This window comes from Leucoraja erinacea, chromosome 17, assembly GCF_028641065.1.
Source record: "Leucoraja erinacea ecotype New England chromosome 17, Leri_hhj_1, whole genome shotgun sequence".
NCBI lineage: Eukaryota > Metazoa > Chordata > Chondrichthyes > Rajiformes > Rajidae > Leucoraja > Leucoraja erinaceus.
The window spans coordinates 39,418,151-39,425,741 of NC_073393.1; positions in this window are offsets into that span (position 1 = coordinate 39,418,151).

Consider the following 7,591-nt stretch of genomic DNA (forward strand, 5'->3'; position numbering starts at 1 on the left):
TTGCGGGGCAGTAGTGTAGAGGAAGAGGTGGTCTGCAGACGGACGAAACAGATTGGGGACGGTGCGCAACAAAGTGGAGATGGAATACAGCAGTAGCAAGTGTGAGGTCAGCACTTTGGCAGAAGGAATTAAAAGGAGTGGGTTATTTCAAAATGGTTTGAGAGGATTCAGAAATTGAGGTGCAAGAACTTGTAATGTTGCTGCAGAAGGTCAAAAGATTAATTTCAAGTGGAATCGGTAATAATAAAGTAATAGGGTAGACAGCATGGAAACAGACCACTTCAGCCCCCCCCCCAACATAACCACACCGGCCAACCTGTCCTAGTTGACCTGGCCTGGACTTGACCCATATTTCTCTAAACCTATTCTATCATGTATCTGCCTAAATGTTCTTAAACATTGCGATAGTACCTGCCTCAACTACCTCCTCCGGCAGCTCATTCCATACACCCTTTATGTGGTTCCTGTTAAATCGTTCCCCCCTTCACCTTAAATCTATGTCCTCTGGCTCTTGGTTCCCCTACTCTGTCTGTAGAAATTCAGAGCGTGAGGCAGCATCAATGGAGCGAAGGAATATATGTATGTGTGGAGCGAAGGAATATACCCCAGCGGTATGAACATTGACTTCTCCAATTTCAGGTGGTCCCTGCGTTCTCCCTCCTTCCCCTCCCCTTCCCAGCTCTCCCACAGCCCACTGTCTCCGCTTCTTCCTTTCTTCTTCCCGCCGCCCCCCCCTCCCCCACCTCCACATCAGTCTGAAGAAGGGTCTCGACCCGAAATGTCACCTATTCCTTTGCTCCATAGATGCTGCCTCACCCACTGAGTTTCTCCAGCATTTTTGTCTACCTTCGGATTTTTCCAGCATCTGCAGTTCTTTCTTAAGTAATAGATTTAAGGGAGAGTTAGATTTAGGGCTAAGGGAATCAAGGGATATGGGGGGAAAGCTAGAACAGGGATACTGATTTTGGATGATCAACCATGATCATATTGAATGACGGTGCTGACTCAAAGGGCCGAATGGCCTACTGTTGCACCTCTTTTATATGTTTCTATAAAAGCACGGATGTAAAGCTGAGGCTTTATAAGACACTGGTCAGACCGTATTTGGAGTATTGTCAGCAATGTTAGGCCCAATACCCAAGGAGGGATCTGCTGCTGTTGGAGAAGGTTCAGCGGAGGTTTACGAGAATGGTCCTGGGCATCATTGGGTTAACTTATCATGAGAGCTTGATGGTTCTGGGCCTCATTGAGACTTACCAAATAGTGAAAGGCCTGGATAGAGTGGATGTGGAGTGGTTGTTTCCACTAATGGGAACGCCTTGGACCAGAGGACACAACAGGTAAAAGGACATACCTTTGGGAAAGAGATGAGGAGAAATATCTTTAGTCAGACGGTGGTGAATCTGTGGAATTCTTTGCCACACAAGGATGTGGAGGCCAAGGTATTTGATATTTTGAAAGCGAAGATTGACAGGTTTTTGATTCTGGTAGGAGAAGGTAGGAGAATGGGGTTGAGAGGGAAAAATTGACCAGCAATGACTGAATAGCAGAGTAGGCTCGATGGGCCGAATAGCCTAATTCTGTTCCTATGACTTATGAACTTATTATTGTAACATTTACCAAGGTACAGTGAAAAGCCTTGTTTCCCAAACTATCAAATCAGGTCAGATAATACTACACATAAATACAATAAAATCAAACTCATGTACAATAGATAGGGCAAAGTGCAAGATTCAGAGTGCACTATATACAGTAGTTCTACGTATTTGAGAGCATCTGTTCCACAGACAAAGTCTAATGTCTGCAAGGGGGTAGCGGTGTCAGGCAGTACCATAGCTTATGGAAGGACCGTTCAGAAGCCCGACAACAGGATGACATTGATCAGTTGGCATAATGAGCAGAATAATGCTGGTGGAATTTAGTCTGAAGAAGGGTCTCGACCCGAAACGCCACTTCTATCCAGAGATGCTGCCTGTCCCACTGAGTTAAGAGGCTGTCCCACTGTGGCTACCTATTATGCGAGTTAAGAAGAGTGTCTTCGACCTTCAAGGGCACTCGCCTCGAAAACCTCGAGCTGGATTGATCGCCCCGTTGAAACCGCGAGCTGGATCGACCGACCGCACACACACAAACACATCGCAAAGGCGGGGGCCAGCGAAAGCGGGGGAGCGCTGTCTGAAATTCACACCCGCGATGAAGAGGAAGGTAAACAGCTGCCACAGTGTACGGTAAGTCCTTTAGAGAGCGCAGGGGGGAGAAGGAGAGAGAAGGGGGGGAGAAGGAGTGGAAAAGAACCATGCCAACCAAATTTTACTCGCGGAAAAATTTTCAACATGTTGATAAATGTTCTGAGGCCGCGAGTATTCGGGAACTTCCCTCGAGCATGAAGGAGAGTTCCAGTGACCTCACTTGACCTCTTAGGACCATGTGTCGACCATGCTGCGAGTTTGAGTCGAGGGAAAACTCGTCTAAACTCGCAGATTAGGTCGCCGCAGTGGGACAGGCCCTTTTACTCCAGCTTTTTATGTTTATCCTTGCAGGGAAGATCATTTATGCTGCGTTGGAGGGTTTAAACTAGAGCAGCAGGGGGATGGGAACTAGAGATCAGCAGTTAGAAGAAATGATGGGTAGGTAGAGGTTACCCAGAGGAATCTCAAAGGAAGGACAGGCAGGGAGGGGTGAAGGAAGATGGTGAAACTGATGTGTTGAAGTGTGTTTATTTCAATGCAGGGAATATCGTGGGTAAAGCAGATGAACTTCGAGCCTGGATCAGAGCTTGGAACTATGATGTGGCAGAAACATAGTTGTAGGTAGGACAGGGCTGCCAGCTTATCTGTACTCGGTGTTGAAGTTTCAGACATGATATGGATAGCAGACATATAGGAGAGATGGACTATCGAATAAGATATATTTAACTAAGAAACACTCTATGTGTTTGAGGTTCAACCTTTTATTTAAAAATAGTACATCTAAATAAGCATCGAGGCATGAAATCAACATCACTTGCTTATGGTGAATTATTTTTTCATGGATGACTATTCATGATTAGTGAAAAACAGGACATTTTATATAATACATTGAGTCAGTTCATTTGTTTAGTCAAAACAGTTTAACATGTTAACTACCGATGTACCAAAAGCAAATTAACAACAGAAGTCCAGCAAATTATTTATATAATCATCACTTGTTTTTAATTTTCTGTTATTACAAAATTAGATTTTTCAAAAGTATGGGGTATAAATTAATCTTAAGTGGATTGCCAAGTGAACAGCTGCAAAATAGCAGCCTATTCATTTCAATGGAAAGAAACAATTGCACAAAATATGAAATAGACTGCTGATTTGCTGCTGTCAGTTTTATGCTGCCTTTCATATTAGCTTAATATTGACTAAAGCATTTGGCATAATTAATTCACAAACTGTATGGAGTTTTCATATTACTTAAAAACATGAATGAATAAGTAAAATATCTTGCTTTCACTGTAATCACAGCAATTGTTCCAATGTAAAACATGATGTTTTGGGCATTCTTTATAACAACAGTGTGCAGTGACAATTCTAAATATTTCCTTATACACGTGTCACCTATTCTGCAAATTGCTGGGAAAAGCGCGTTGATTTTTGAAGGATGTTTCCGCAGAATGTGGACATCTCATTCGTAACTGTCCATGAGAAGGCTGTGCTGCTAAAGACTGGAGTTCATGTTAGTGCTGAGTTGAAAGGACTTTGCAGGATTGTGACCAGTAAGAATGATGAACAGTGAATCATTTCCACGTCAGGGTGCTGTATGATTTGGTGGGAGGAATTTTCGAGACGTTTGTGTTCACGTGTGGTTGCTGCTCCAGGTAGTAGAGGTTGCACGTTTTAGTTTAATCTTGGTGAGTGGTCGAAGCGATTCCTGTAGATGGCACACGTTGTATGGAATGCCTGCGACAGAGGCCGTGATTGCTTAACTCCATCGGTTGTGTGCTCGGTTGTATCAAGCTCCTTGCTTGTTGCTGGAGCTACACTCAATCAGGCATTTGTGAAAACAATTCATTTGCACTTCTGACTTTATCTTTGGGATGTGTTAGAAGAGTCTTTCACCACAGGGTACAGTTTCTGACCTGCACTTGTAACCATTGTGTTAATATGACTGCTCCAGTTAAATGTATGGTATACAATGTCTCTTGGGATGATAACATTGAAGTATTTGACATTGATAATGCCATTGACTGTCAAGAAAAATTGGATAGAACCGTATTGGCAATAGTCCCTGTTTGCCTTTAAAATTAAAGCTGAACACTAGATTACAATGCTTACGTACAAAATTATACAATTACAATGGTTGATTTTAATAGAGTAGTGAAAATATGTCTGTATCCATTCATTTAATGTTATTTAACATTATATGTTACAATGATATTAGACAAAATTTATAATGTCCATTAAGCCAGGTCTTGCTGGAAAGCTAACAGTGTCTGATTAACACACTCATTGATAATGAAACTAGCCAGCACATTTATTGAATTAAGTGATACATCGTGAATAGTATATTGTCAGAAATTGCTATTACACTGCTCCAGCGTGCGTTTCTTACAAATAACATCTTATCCTATATTTGTTCTGATATTTTTCTATATTTTGAAGGATTTACTGGATTTCCACCTTAGTTGCTAATTGATCTCACCACAGATAATTAAGTGTGGCAACTAATAGTGTCGGAACCTACTCTAATGCATTGCCAATCAACCTTTCAGGCCCAGAAATTGAATAATACAAATTATGTCATTTATTCCTTCAGATGTTAAATTAATTAGAGACATTTTAAAATTAAAAAATGTTATATCTTAATTTATAATTATTTGTTCTGTCTCTTATTATTTCTCCTTTTTCCCGTTTTTCCTTTCACCTCTGTTCCAAGTTTTCTGCATGACCGAAGATGTAATACATTGGTTGTAAAGTGTGTGTGAAATGCTGAGCTTAGAAAGGGTACTTTTCTAAATGTGAGTTTCTTTTTTTCTTTCGGTCCAATTTGGCTTTGAATCATTCTGTTTCTCAATGATTCTTCTGCTTCTATCCACTTCAGGAGTCTTCTACACTTTGCAGGTTACAAAAAGAAACACTATATTGAGCTGGAGGATGCAGAGGAATATTTAACAGTGCCACACCCTAGCAAGTTCAAGTGATATCCACCATTCATGATGTATAACAGAGCTTAAGCAATTTCAGTCATTTTTTACCAAATACAAACTTAGAAACTCACAAAAGCATGATTGTTAAGGTGAAAAAACTTTCAAATGATACTTTTTATATGCCAAGTAGAAAAATAGATCATAGGAATATGACAGCTCGGTGATGTTTTAACTATTTGCAACTAAAATAAAATAATGTAGAGCCAAAACAAGATTACAACAGAAAGAATTATCACAATCAAGAAGTCCTTAGAATGTGACTTTACGAGATGATAAAACTTTATTCATCCCCGGAGGGTAATTGGTCTGCCGAGAGTCACAACACACTAGGTACACAGAAACTTGAAATTAAAAGTGAAAACAAAGAGAAAAAGACAAGCGACTGTTGGCTGCCTGCTGCGTGCACAGCGCCTTCACTGGAACAAATGGACAAACAAACAAACACTGACTTATGCCCTGGACAGAGGATTCTGAACTAGAGTGCCCCCACACACCGGGTCCCCCTTTGTTCCCCCACGGTCCCTCACACCAGCCCGCCCCATGGCGGGGCCCCATTGTTCTTCACGGCTTAAAACTGACTGTTGCAAGTCAATAAAATCCAATGCGTTTTCGTATTACATAGTTAACACCTACTTTATTGAATTCAGACATGCTATCCTGATTTGTTCATCCATTCACCTTTCCTGACAGATTGATGGTGTGGTACAGTAGACAAGCAACGTGACATGATGGGATGATAGAAATATTTCATATTGTGCTATCTAAGTGTCACACAGATAACACAATAGGTTCAGTAGGTTCCCACTGAAAAGATAAGGAGAAAAACTGAAATGGCCCATCAAGCTGTGACATCTTCAGGGGAGCTTTGGGGAAAAGGATCTCTTCTGTTTTTAGCATATTTTGATGATTAGAAAAGAAGTGAGCAGAGATTAAAAATAAAGACATTGAAATAAAGTAATGTCTAAAATCATAAATTGAACGTATTGTTACACGTCACACATGTAAATCAATATTTTGTAAATATTTTTGTATATACATAACACGCAAAGAACAGAAGGAAAATTATGAAATCATGGTTAATATGTCATTTTAAACACATTTACTGAAACGGAAAACAGCAAATATTGCTTTTATAGTGGATCTATATCATAATAAACCAAAGAGAAACAGCATAATTTTCTAATCAATATTGATATATTGACATTTTAGAAATTAATGTCTAACTCAAAATATATTGTATTATATTATTTTCCTTAAAACTAAGTTATTAGATTAGAAATATTGTAAAGTGATCACCACAAATATTTTAATATTTTTATTTCTTAACATTTTAAACAGCGTGCTGTTTTAGTTATTATTTCTAATTTCTTCGAAGGATTGTTAAGAAAGCTATCCAATTTTAGTTCTGGTGTCACAGCATTTTATAAATTACAGGTAAGCCCAGTTGTGGGAATATAAACATTAGCAAGTTGGATGTGACATTGACTCCATGGTAAAGTCTATGGGGTGAAGACCTGCTTTTAAAGTTATTTAAGAAGGAACTGCAGATGAATTCCGCGCCCACCACGACTTGGAGTGCTTCTACCGTCGCCTCCGCCTCACAGCGTACTTCCATGCGAAGGAGTCCTCGCCCCCCACTGATGACCCCTTTTCCCGTCTCCAACGCACCCCCTCCTCGTGGAACCCCCCTCGTGGCCAATTTCCGGCTTTAGAACTTTTTATCAATAACTGCCATCGCGACATCAACCGCCTCAACTTCTCCACTCCCCTGTCTCACTCCAATCTCTCACCACATGAACGTTCTGCCATCGACTCAAAGCCCCCGATCAGTGTGAAGAAGGGTTTCGGCCCGAAACGTTGCCTATTTCCTTCGCTCCATAGATGCTGCTGCACCCGCTGAGTTTCTCCAGCTTTTTTGTGTAACCTGCTTTTAAAGTTAGTTGCACGCCGTGGTTGACATAGGAAAATACACCAATGGTACGTTGAATAGTTGAATCCAGCTACGAATCAATTGTTGGAAAATAATGGGCTTTTCTGTATTGTGGACGAGAGGCCTTTAGGGACTCAATGGAAAGTCTTAATTCCATTGATTTTGAAGTCCTCACTGATACCAAATGCAACCTCACTGATACCCAGTGCAACCAAACTGACCTAATATGAAGATGTTGCACGGAATAATAATAGTAGTGAACATATTCTGCTGGATGATTATTTGTATATTTAAATATCCAAATTTGTATTTTTATGATGGGAACTTATTAAATTAAATCACAGTAAAATGTCTTGAAATAGCATTTGCAATCTCAGTAAAGACAATTGCATTATTTATCTTTTTGTTATCTGCCTTGATGTATAAATTAATAAATTGGATGGAATGCTTTTTAAATTGTAATAAATTTGTGATGCTGCAATGTAAAA